This window comes from Mesoplodon densirostris, chromosome 19 (genome assembly GCF_025265405.1).
Source record: "Mesoplodon densirostris isolate mMesDen1 chromosome 19, mMesDen1 primary haplotype, whole genome shotgun sequence".
Lineage (NCBI taxonomy): Eukaryota > Metazoa > Chordata > Mammalia > Artiodactyla > Ziphiidae > Mesoplodon > Mesoplodon densirostris.
Window position 1 is genome coordinate 1,209,872 of NC_082679.1, and position 12,582 is coordinate 1,222,453.

A 12,582-nucleotide genomic window follows, 5' to 3' on the forward strand; every position below is an offset into this window, starting at 1 on the left:
GGGACCTGGATGCCATGAGTTTTAGAAGACTCAGAGGAAGGGTCAGTGTGACAATCTCAAGTGCTTCTGGGAGCAGCATGAATCTCCCCCCCTGTTCACAGGGCCTATAAGCACTGATGAGGGGAATGTCTTCTTCAGGTCTTGCCAAGAGCCGTGTCCCCTGACGTCCAGAGTTCAGCAGGTGATGTTCACTGGTTCTACGATCACAGGGTCATGGGCAACCATAATTGGTACAGCAACAGGGGAATAATAGGGAGTGAAGGAAACTGCAGCCGGTTGGATATAATGAGGAAGATGTGGGTGAAGGTTTTCAAAAGATACAAATGTCCAGTTAGAAAATAAATAATTCCTGGGCTTGTAATGTACAGCCTTGTGGCTAGAGTTAGTAACACCATATGACCCAAATGTAAGACTGGAAACCAGAAAACTTCTAGAAGAGAACATAGGTGGAACACTTCGACATAAATCATAGCAATATTTTTTTTTGGATTTGTCTCCTAAAGCAAAGGAAATTAAAAAATAAATAAATAAATAAACAATTGGGGCCTAATTAAACTTTAAAACGTTTGCACAGCAAGGGAAACCATTGACAAAACAAAAAGAAAACCTACTGAATGGAAGAACATATTTGCAAGTGATATGACCGATAAGGGGTTAGTATCTAAAATATATAAACAGCTCATACATCCATATCAACACCAAAAAAAAGCAAACAGCCCAATTAAAAAATGGGCAGAGGATCTGATTATGCATTTTTCCAAAGAAGACATACAGATGTCCAGGAGGCACACGAGAAGATGCTCAACATCACTAATTATTAGACAAATACAAATCAAAAGCACAATGAGGTATCACCTCACACAGGTCAGAATGGCCATCATCAAGAAGTCTATAAATAATAAAGGCTAGAGAGGGTGTGGAGAAAAGGGAACCCTCCTATACTTTTGGTGGGAATGCAAATTGGTGCAGTATGGAGGTTCCTTAAAAAACTAAAAATAGCACTACCAGATGACCCAGTAATTCTACCCCTGGGTATTTATCCTAAAAAAGGAGACACTCATTCAGAAAGATACATGCATCCCTTTGTTCGTTGCAGCACTATTTACAATAGCCAAGATATGGAAGCAGCCTAAGTGTCCATCAACAGATGAATGGATAAAGAAGGTGTGGTGCATATATACAATGGAATACTACTCAGCCACAAAAAGGAGTGAAATAATGCCATTTGCAACAATATGGATGGACTTAGAGGGTATTATGCTAAGACAAAGAAAGACAATATGTATGATACCACTTATATGTGGAATCTAAAATATAAAACTCAGGAATTCTGTGGCAGTCCGATGGTTAGGACTTGGTGCTTTCAATGCCAGGGGACCCTGCTTCAATCCCTGGTTGGGGACTAAGACCCCACAAGTCATGTGGTGGGGCCAATAAATAAATAAAATATAAAACTCACCCCCCTCTTGTTTTCCAGAGGTAATCTCTAGTCCCCATGCAGACAACATCATTGCTCTTACAGGTGAAATGATAATCGCTTCCCATCAAGGCAGTGATTGTGGAATCCAAAACCTTAACCTCAGTATTCATGCGTCCACTTTCCACATCTGCACATATGCTATCACTGCAGCTACCATCCTGGCAGCAAATGTAAATTTGGGAAGTGACCACTTTTCCCAGGTAAGTATCACATTCTTGTAAGGATAGATCCTATCTCAGAAAATTAAATAATAAATGCTGTATCGAAAAACAATTCAGATTTTTGGATTTGGAACAGAAATACTGACAAAGAGAGGCAGAAGGGATGTATTCTGAGGGTCCTGGAGGCATGGCCACACTTCATCCACTTGCTTTAGGGCTGCCTAGTATGTCTCCTCCATGTTTCCTCTCATAACCTGTCTGTACTTTTCTGCCTCTTTTCACTGACTAAACACTGAACCTCATAACATCTATTATAATAGCTTAATTCCACATGAAGTGAAGAGCAAGACTGTTTTACTTGTAATTTTTTGTGGACATGCAGTGTCTTTTTAGTAATAGTTGGCTGTGCATATTTTAGTCTTTTGGGTGGATGATTTTCAAATGGATCCTTAGGAGAATTTTAGTAACATGTCTGAAGAATGCAAGAGCAAAAACTTCCTGCCCCATTTTGTGAAAGGAAGAATACACTTAAACATGTGAACAAAAGAATGTAAGTTAAAGTAGTAAGGTAAGCAGGGATGTAAGGAATCTCTAAATGTTACCATGTATGAAAACATATTTTATATGTGCATAGTATCTTCATTACTATTAATATTATGCTCCCTTCTCTCTAAAAATATTTCTGGTGACCCTGAATCAATATAGATTTTTATGTTTATTTTTTTATTTTTTATTTTTATTTATTTATTTTTTGCTGTACACGGGCCTCTCACAGCTGTGGTCTCTCCCGCTGCGGAGCACAGGCTCCGGACGCGCAGGCTCAGTGGCCATGGCTCACGAGCCCAGCCGCTCCGCGGCACGTGGGATCCTCCCAGGCCAGGGCACGAACCCGCATCTCCCGCATCGGCAGGCGGACTCCCAACCACTGCGCCACCAGGGAAGCCCCAATATAGATTTTTAATGTGTCATCTAGAAATCATGAGATGGCTTATTCTAACGGTATCATGATCACTCTCACTCCCTAATGGGTATCTTCCTAATCCTTCTTGTGGAAATGGAAATTTTCTCGGGTACCTTAGAAAATAAAGCACAAATGTCCTAAGGAATCTGTTGTAGCCAATAAATTAATTTTATGTTTTATGCATCTCGACTGCAATTTTTTTTTATCCCATAAGGATAATAAGGACAATATTCACTCAGATTCGACCAAATACACAAAGCAACTAATTTCAGGCCTTGAACGGTGGATAGCATAGGGCCGTAACCTTGAGGGCTGTAATGAGAGGTCAGGTGCAGAGAGCCAGTGAATCCTAGCCTTCTCCTCCAGCAGAGGCATCCTCATCACTGGCCTCAGAGGCTGAGTCTCCACTCCTTCCCCCAGAGTTTGATACCCTCAGTGGCACCTGAACAGTGCCAACTCCCGTGTCAGGACAACCTCAGAGACCCGTCCAGGACAGAACACCACCAGGACGATAGGGCTTTTGTTGCTGCCTCCTGGACTTCATGGTGGGCTAGAAGGCCAAATGCAGCCCCAACCTGCACGACCAGATGGATCTGGATCCCAGGTCTTGGGACAGCTTCCTTATTCCCTGGACTTAATGCCAGCAATAACTGGTACTGGGATTTGGCCTGGGGGACCTGGAACGCTCAGGAATGGGCCTAGGATGATGCCAGGTGCCTCAACAGAGTTTCCCATAGCCTAGAAGAGGGACCTTGCAGGGAGCAAGGGGAGATCAGTTCTGGCCTGGTTCCTGCCCTCTTGTAGAAGCCAGCCATGGAACATGCAGACAATGAAATGAAAAATAGGCAATTTGAGGTCTACTAAGTGTGGCAACAAGGAGGCATCAAGTGTGAAATGAGGAAGTAGGCTTAGGATGTCTAAGATATATTGCTAAGTGAGAAAAGGAAAGTACAGATCTGTATACAAAATACGTATGACTTTATTTTTCCTAAGCCAACAACTTTTATGGGAAAATATCTGAACACAGACCCACACAGAATGACACACATAAATGCAGACCCAATTCTAAAAGGATAATACTATAGTGCAAACCTCAGCTATTCCATTTATTTTTGCAATCCTCTCTACTCTGAATGTCCTCTTTAACTCTTCCTCCAACTGGGATTTGGTCAATGTTTTCAAGAATGAAGAAGGATCACAGTTTGGAGACAGACTCTTCAGAGTGACCGTTCTTGTCGGGTACTGAGCTTAATTCAATGTCTTCTCAGACATCACTGCTAAAACTTCTCGGAGATCTTAACTTTTTTCACCATTCACTGATGTTTCACCAGAACTATTTCTGCTACCATCTTTGAATCACTACTTAATTGTTATTAATAGCTTTCTATAATTTGCATTTTACAGCTGCTTCTCTGAGATAATTTCAATTCCACGTGGAGGTCAGTCCCAGTAATGACTAGAAAAATAATCATTATTTTCCAGCAAAAAGATGAAATCATCTGTTTAAGATATTCCCAATATTTCGGTTGTTAAACAAAAGTCAGCTGAGTAAATTTGAAGATCTAATTGGCTTTATTAGGTGATTCATGTATTGGATAGCATTCTAGCTAGCAACTAGAAGGATGCTCTAAGGGGCTGCACAAGATGGAAGGTTCTTATAGGCAGAAGTGGGGTGGGGCAAGGATGTTGCCAAAAAGAAAAGGATTATTTTAAGGCTGAAACATCTTTGGTGGGGAAGGGAATGGCACAGGTTTTGTCATGCTCACTGCCTCTGCTTCCTCAGGGGGAAGATAGAGAGGCCCACAGATTACCTCACTGGTGCCGGCCAAGAAATTCCAAACTGGTTGATGATGATTACGTTTCTCAGAAAGGTTGAAACTGCAGTTAGGTTAGGTATTAAGTCTAGTTTTGGAATTATGGTCTTTAGCACAAGTGATGTCATTTTGGGCCTGTGGTTTTTCTCTTTAACAAGGTGTTGAGAGCATGTTTTGCTATATGTTCCACATTGTTTCCTTATTCTCTGTTTGAGATTGATTTCAGATTCCTGAAGGAATTGAATATGTGTCAGGATATGGATTAAGAGATATTCAGTAAATAAGTGTTTCATAATTGGATACAATTATGAATTATAATGGAGGAGAACTGTTTTATGCAGGAATCACTGATGGAGATCCATCTTTCCACTCCTGCTTCAGGCTGGTGAACATCCCTCTTCTATCCTCCATGCTCTGGCCCTATCTGGAGTTGTTTTTCTCTTGTCCCTGACCAAATGTACATGGACTGACAAAAAATGAATCTAAAGCTTGAGAGTGCATACCTTTGAACTACAAAACAATAATGTTTATTAGCTTCAGCTTCCAGTGGAGTCATTTTGTGTCTTAATTACTGTATGGAATGATACATGCCTTTAGATTTGTGACCACTGAGAGCATCTCAAATGATATTTTTAGACTCTGGGAACATGCTGAGCTGCTTCACTGAGTCTGAAATAATGTCTCCAAATGAAACTGAGTCCCCCTCAAACGGAGTTCCCTTACAAAGTTTATGATTAATCTCTGTATCCAAAACCGTATTCCCTTTCTTATCCCCTATAACCTCAATCCTGGGCTAACTGAACACTAATCAACCAGAATCAGATGACTAAAATTGCTGTTGTCAATAACATCACTGTAGGCACTAAAAATGCTCTTATAGATATCATTAACATACAAACTCAGGTTGTTTATGTAGAGCAAGATTAGCTAACAGACCCCGGAGCCATGGACCACGTGGCCAGAGAATTATAAGCCAGAGACATACTGATTCCCATATCCACGATTAAGAAGTGTCACAAGATAATTAATCCTTGCCTCTTCTTCTTCCCCTTTAAAAAATACCCCTAACTCAGGGGCTTCCTTGGTGGTCCAGTGGTAAAGACTCTGCGCTTCCAATGCAGGTGCGCTAACAATGCAGGGGGTGCAAGTTCAATCCCTGGTGGGGGAAGTAAAATCCCACATGCCGGGTGGCATGGACAAAAACGAACAAACAAACAAAAACACCACCCCTAACTCAAAGACCGCATGGGAGTGGGTCTGACGCCTGTCTTCCGCTCCATTCCTTGGTGCCCTGCAGTAAGTGCTGTTCTTTCCTAACCACAACCAGGTGGCAGTAGATTGGCTTTGTGAAGCCAGCGGACCATGTGGTAACACAAACAGCAGCACTCCCACAGATCTTAGTATGGTCCTTTTATGAAGAACAAAATCTGTCCTTAGAACTGGAGTCACTGTTTTCCTGTTTTCCGGCACCGCTCATTGTGGAGTTTAGCTTTTTCTCCTGAAAGTCTGGTAGGTTCGTGCATTTATGTGAACTACATTACCCAGAATGCTCAACGGAAAAGGGCAGTATGAGTAACCAATGAGTTCTCAGAAAATAGGCAGTTTCCGTTTGAGGCGCAACTTGTAGGGGCGGGACTTCCGGCCTCCTCCTCAAGGTGACCATTTTAACTGTTCTGTGTCAGTTCAGGGCCGGAGCTCCGTGTTAGAAACAGGGTGACGGAACCGGGAAGGTCCGAGTAGAGGCATAGTCCCCACTGCACAGAGGCGGGTCTGAGGCTCGGCGACGCCGCCCGTGGGCCCCGTGCCAGGCCCGGGAGAGGGGCCGCTGTGCCCTGGTCCCACTTCTCCCGCGGCTGCCGGCGCCGCTCCGCTCACAGAGTCTGATGGCGGCGGCGCTGAGGCACCAGCCTCAGGTAAACGGTCGTCCTTCGGGCCCTCACCCCACCAGGCACTAAAGCCCCGAATGCGGGGCACCTGCCCATGTGCCCGCAGGCCAGGCCGCGGTGTCCAGGACGGTGAGGCGGTCGTGGGTGGGGCTCTGTTTCCGACAGTGTGATGGCGCGTGGGAGAGGGTGACAGGCGGAGGGACCCGCAGGTGCAAAGGCTGGGAGGTCGGATTGAGCCAGGAGGATTCGGGAAACCTGTGGTCCATCTTATGTCTGCAGGACACAAAGAAGGTGAAGCGAAGTCATACCCGGACTGTGAGGCTGAGGGTTGTATTTTTATTGTGAGGACCTAAGAAGGCATGGAGAATTTTGAACAAAAGGGGAACAGGATTTACATTAGCGTTTTAAATGTTTCCTAAGGCCCTTCAAAGGAAAAACAGATTTGAGGGGAGTGGTGAGGACATTGAGGCACTCGGAGGTTGAATCTTTGTTCAAGGCCATACAGCTGGTAAAGGGTGATCCAGAGCACCGAGGAACAGGGGTCAGACGACCAACCTGACGTCGTCTGGCTCCAAGGCCAGGCAAGGAAGGATACAGGGTGGCATGAGCCTCAACGTTTCTAACCCACCGTTACATTCTTCTAAGGCCTGTCTCTTCCCACAGAGTCCGAAGGCTGCAGAAGTACTTATGGAAACAACAGGTATGGTAGTGGGTGTCCTAGTTCCTTCCTGGCTCCAACCCTCACTCAGATGCTTTCTGGTTTGTGGTGTCCTGGGACTCTTCTGTGCCATTTTCCCAGTCCTTGGGTCTGGGGACCCTAGAGAAACACCAAGCCCAGGGTCCTAAGTCTATATCAGGGGTGATATGGAGGTGTTCTCATTTCTGGAGACTAGTGTAAACTAGTGTGGAAGGTTAACCCAGGAGCTGCTACCAGGATATGCAAATACTTAGTGTTAAAACTGAGCTGGGAGTGTTAAGGAACCACAGGTCTCCTTTTCTGGTATGAACAAAGAAAAGGAATATAGGATGACTGCCTGAGAAATTAGACATCTATTTTGGAGGTATTGGGAGGTTTGGATCAGAGGAGGGAGGTGATATTTCCAAGGTCTAAAAAGGCTCCATCTGACTGTAAAGTGGAGAACAGACTGTGGGAGTGAGGGAGGAGCAAGGTGGAGGCTACTGACATAGTCTAGGTGAGGGTTAATGGGCCAGGGCTGTGGTTTAGGAGATGTGGTTGGAGTCTGGATGCATGTTCTGAAAAGGGGCAACTAGATTTTATAGTATGGATGATGAGAGAGTGAAACAGAGAACTCAGGGATAACCCCAGGGTGTTTGGTCTTGGCAGCTGTAGGGATGGAAGCTCCAACTGAGATGAGGAAGTTGGTAGTAGGAGTAATAATCGCTGGGGGTATCAGGAGCTTTGTTTTGACCATGTTAAGAGTCTGAGGTATTTCAGAGACCAGTAAGTGGAGGCATCAGATTGTCAGCTGGACTCACAAGTTGGGAAATCAAAAGAGGGGTTCAAGTTGAAGACATTAAAAAAGTGGTAGCTACTATGTGGACCCAAGTAAGTGACCTGTGGTCACAGGAGGTATAAGCTTCATGTTACCATCCTAAAGCTGTTCAGGAAGCAGGAAGTGGAGGATAGAGACTGACCACTGGTTCTCTTGCTTGAGTACCTGAGTGATGGTTTTGGGTTTCTTAAGTGCAATTGAGGGAGGTACGTGGCCATAAAGGTAGGGTGTAACAGACATGAGAGCCTGGCAAGTGGCCAAGGCTTCCAAGAGAAGAGTAGATAGGAGATGGATGTCAAGGCATAGGAGTGTTTGAGGCAAGATGACATGCAGACCAGAGCTATTTCTTATTCACCATGCTATGGACTCACCAAGATTCTGTGAGGACTTTGCTGGGGCCTGGAATGTTTCAATTAGCCTGGTGGATATGGTCAGGGCAAGTATGGTCATTTGTGATAATTAATAGGACTGGGGTGGTTGGTAAGTGGGACTGGGCTTTGAATGAGGGTTAGATGGACAGAGAAGGCTGTCGTTGCTGAGGGACAGCAAGAGCAGCACAGAAATGGAAGAGGGCCATGGGCATCCAACATCGACAGGTGGTTCTGTGTGGCTTACTCTTAGGCAAGGAATAGCCATACAGGGAGGGAGGCCTTCATAGAAGGATTAGATGTTTCCACCCCCAGTGGGAGCCATGGGAGGTCTAAGACAATATTGAATCTTGTTTGAATTTGCCAGGCAACTCTGGGTGCTTTCTGCAAAGTTGTATTTTTAAGGCCTAAAATAAAGGCCCATTATCATGTGCTGCCTTGACATCTAATAAAACCTAGAGTGGCTCAAATGGCCTGAGTGTAAGTTCCCCTCTCGAATTGGTGATCTTGGATAGGGTCTCCCATTTTATTAAGGAGACCAGAGCAGTTCCTGCTCTTAAGAAAAACTCAACTCACATTGGCGGAAATTCCCTGACGGTACAGTGGTTAGGACTCGGCACTCTCACTGCTGGGGCATGGGTTCGATCCTTGGCTGGGGAACTAAGATCCTGCAAGCTGTGTGGCAGACCCCCCCAAAAGGAAAGAAAGATCAAATTAACTTTATTCAACAATTCATGCTTTGGGTAGCATCCCATCTAGCAAATAGAAAGGAGCTCCACTGAGCTGTAGAAAAGGAAAGGTTTTTAAATGTGGAAAGGGGGTGGAAAAGGGAGATTATTAGCAAAGAATGCATTGTCTCGGCAAGGTTGCCCTCCAGTGGGGAACGAAAGGGGTCTATTGGGCGGATTACCTCACTAGTTCTGACCAGGAAATTCCAGGTTGATTAGTTAAAGGTTACTTTCCTGGAGGTTGAAACCGCAGTTAGGTTAGTTATTGAATATTAAGTCTTGGTTTGCTTATGTGGGGTTTAGCACAGTGACTCTGTTTTCACCTGCCATCTCCTTTTTAACATGGCTAATCTTTTTTAAGTGGGTTTCAGTTCTCTACTGGCCTGCAGAGCTTTTCAGACAAGCCACTTGCATCATCCTCTAGGAAGCAGGTTGTACCCCGACCTCTTGATCCTACAAAACTTCCACTGCACAACCCCTGGTGGTTTTTTTCTTTTCCAGAGTACAACATGCATGTGTCCCTGTATGGTATGTGATGTCCTCCTCTCCCAGGCTGTATCTCTAATTAATAAACTGTTGTTGATCTCATCTGTCTAGTGTCAGGTGTCGTGTCTTCTGCATCGCCATAACCCTAGGACAGGAATTCCAGTGGGGTAAAGAGGAGGTGATTAAAACAAAAATAACATATAGAGAGGCCAGGGAGATGCCTGTGCTGTGGGGCAGTGAGGCGTGGTGGCCATGGGCGTGTGGCTCTGGTGTTGAGGGATGTGCAAGTCATGTGTACTTGGAGAGGGAGTGTGTCTGATGGCCCCAGGGCTCTGGTGTTGAGACTTCTGTGCCTTTGGTTGTATTGGGAATAGCTTGACAGGAGTAGGTGGATGTGTCTTCGCCAGGCCCACAGCTTAGACACCTGTTTCTCCACCTGCCACTTGTTGCTGATTGTTGGACTTCATGACCAGTGAGCCCATGAGGAGACGACAGCACCCGTTGCACCAGGGCCTGGTTTGTCCCCCGAGTTGGGGGGCTTGGGAGAAGGGTGGGCATGGGGTAGGTGTGTACGGGATGCACTGTGGGTACGCAGAGCAGAGCTGTGTACGGTTTTATCTGTTCACCACCATGACAAGGCACTGGGACCTTTGAAGATGTGGTTGTGTACTTCTTCTGAGAGGCGTGGAGTCTCCTTTATGAGGTTCAGAGACATCTGTACCGTGATGTGATGTTGGAGAACCTTAAACTTAGAACTTCCCTGGGTAAGGTCCTCACACCCACCTCTGTACTGTGACGTATTCCCTGCTCTCTCTTTTTTTCCTAGAGCCTGATCTGCCCTTCCTACATCAGAACCACAGAAACTGCTTCCTTCCCCAAGTCCTTAAGTAGGTGCTGTGGTTGGTTGGGATAAGGTGTGTGCACTGCCCTCTTCTCTCCTTGAAAAGCCGCAACGCCTTCCCTGCAGCTTCACAAAGAATGATTCAGGGTCAGGCATCTACTGGTCACTATAATTGATCCTATTTTGCTTGCCCTATCCCTGGCCTGGTAACTGTCCAGATCTAAGGCACGCCAGTACTCTAGATCCTATTTCTTTCCTCTAGCTGACATTTCCTCATGCCTGCTTATGCCAGGAATTGCCATCACTGATGTGGTTACTAATTACATGGACCATGGTCTTTTCTTGCAAGACTCTCCAAAGTTTTCTGTAATAGTTTTCTTTCCTGTGGCCTGTTGTGTGCTGAGTTGTTCTGGCCTAGTACTGGCTGTACTTTTGTAATGTCTTTAAGTACTTGCATCACGTGGTTGCCATGTATATTTGCTCATCTTGGGAGTAGGATAGAGAGCCTTCAGTGGTTCACAAATGGCTATTAATCCAGCCACAACAAGATGGGTCAGGAGGCTGCTGGTTTTGAGTGGCGCCTTGGGGAGGGCATGACGTCAGGGCTGTATTCAAATTATAGGAGAAACTCACTGTGTTTGATTAGTATTTTGTGCCAGTTCTAGTGGCCACACCTCATTTCTGGTGTTCCTTCCCCATTCTTGACACTTTGCTGACTTGTCAACTCTACTTGTCACTTCTACTTTTACATCCCATGCAGGAGTAATCCTCATCTCTCTGGACTGTTACCTGCTTTTCTTACTGCTCCATCTGCAGTGTCCTCCAACATTGACCTTTACATATTGTGTCATAGGTGAGGTGTGCATATACCTTTAAATAGTCCTTGAACACAGGCTACTCTATTGCAGTTGGATATTCTTGGTCCTGGACGTACTCTTCTATTTAGTGGTCATGTGTCACCAGCAAATAAGAGCCTGCTGGAAGTTATTTGCAGAGAAACCAGTTGTAGGCCCTGCTGTCCTCCAGATACCCCATCCCACAGTTGTTTCCTTCACCTTGTGAGACTTTCCCCATTCTGTGCTCTTTATTCCCTAGTACAGCACAGCAGCCTGATTCTCAACCTGCATCACCTCCCTTGTCCTGAAAACAATCTCATGGACTTGTCCTGAGTTTGTTAAACACACTCTTGTGTTCCAGTGGCCCCCTCCAGCCATATACTGTGTTATCTGCCATCATCTACAAGAATGCATTATAAAAATATACATGGCTCTGCAGTGTGAAGAGGCAACATGAGGTTTTCAGAAGGCAGCTGGAAGAGCAGATGAAAGACAGAAATACAACTGCACTATAAATTTTAGGTTTCATAACTATATCAAAACACACATCCCTTCTTCTGGGTTCCACTAAATAATATGAAGTACAAAGAGAGAGAGAGAAAATGACATCTAGGACCTGTCTTGACTTCAGCTCAGTAACATTTCCTCTTCATTTTGCCAGGAGTAAATCCATATGGAGAAGATTCCAAGTCTGGGAAGCCACTCTAGATGGCTCATCATTCTCCTGTGTTCCCTTTTCATGGAAGTTTAGTACAAGGTCACTGCATACATTTAGTAAATTATCTGTGACCAGGTATGTTCTTGGATCAGAAAGATAGAGAACAAACACATGGGGTAAAGCCAAAGAGAGTAATATAGCAAACAAAGGAGAGAGAAGTGAGAGAGAGAGGAAATGAGCTATAAATTATGGTAGAAATCACACATAAATGTCAGGAAGTGGCACAATTCTGAAAATGAGAGACTGTTACAGAGTTATATATATGGTTTTTGAACATGGAAAGCAATGTATAATATTTTAAGTCAATTACTTCCTCAAGGTGTAGAGAATGAGAAGCAGTTCATTAGCAACAATAGGGAGCAAGCTATAAAGAGTGAAACTACAATCTATGCTCATGAAAATCCAGATTCTTAGACAGATGGGACAGTATGATAAGTCTTCAGCAATGAAAAATTAAGAACTGACGTAACTGCAAGTCAGGAACTGAAGGAAAGTACATTTTCTAACACAATTGAAGTGAGATGGACTTCAAAGGAGAATAATCAAAATAGAATTCTAATAGAGGTTTATTTTGCTAAGCCAACAAACTCTCCCTGGGCCCTGATATTAGGAGAATTGATAGGAGCAGTGTTTGGAAGCAGTGTGGATTCACAAAGAGAAGAAAGTTCATTCAAAAACAGCAGTAATAGGAATGACCTGACACTGCTGTGCTCCATGATGGGGTGTTACTCTCTGAATCCCAGTCCATGGGGGCTGTAAACCTGGCACTCCCCCTCCCATCAGGACATC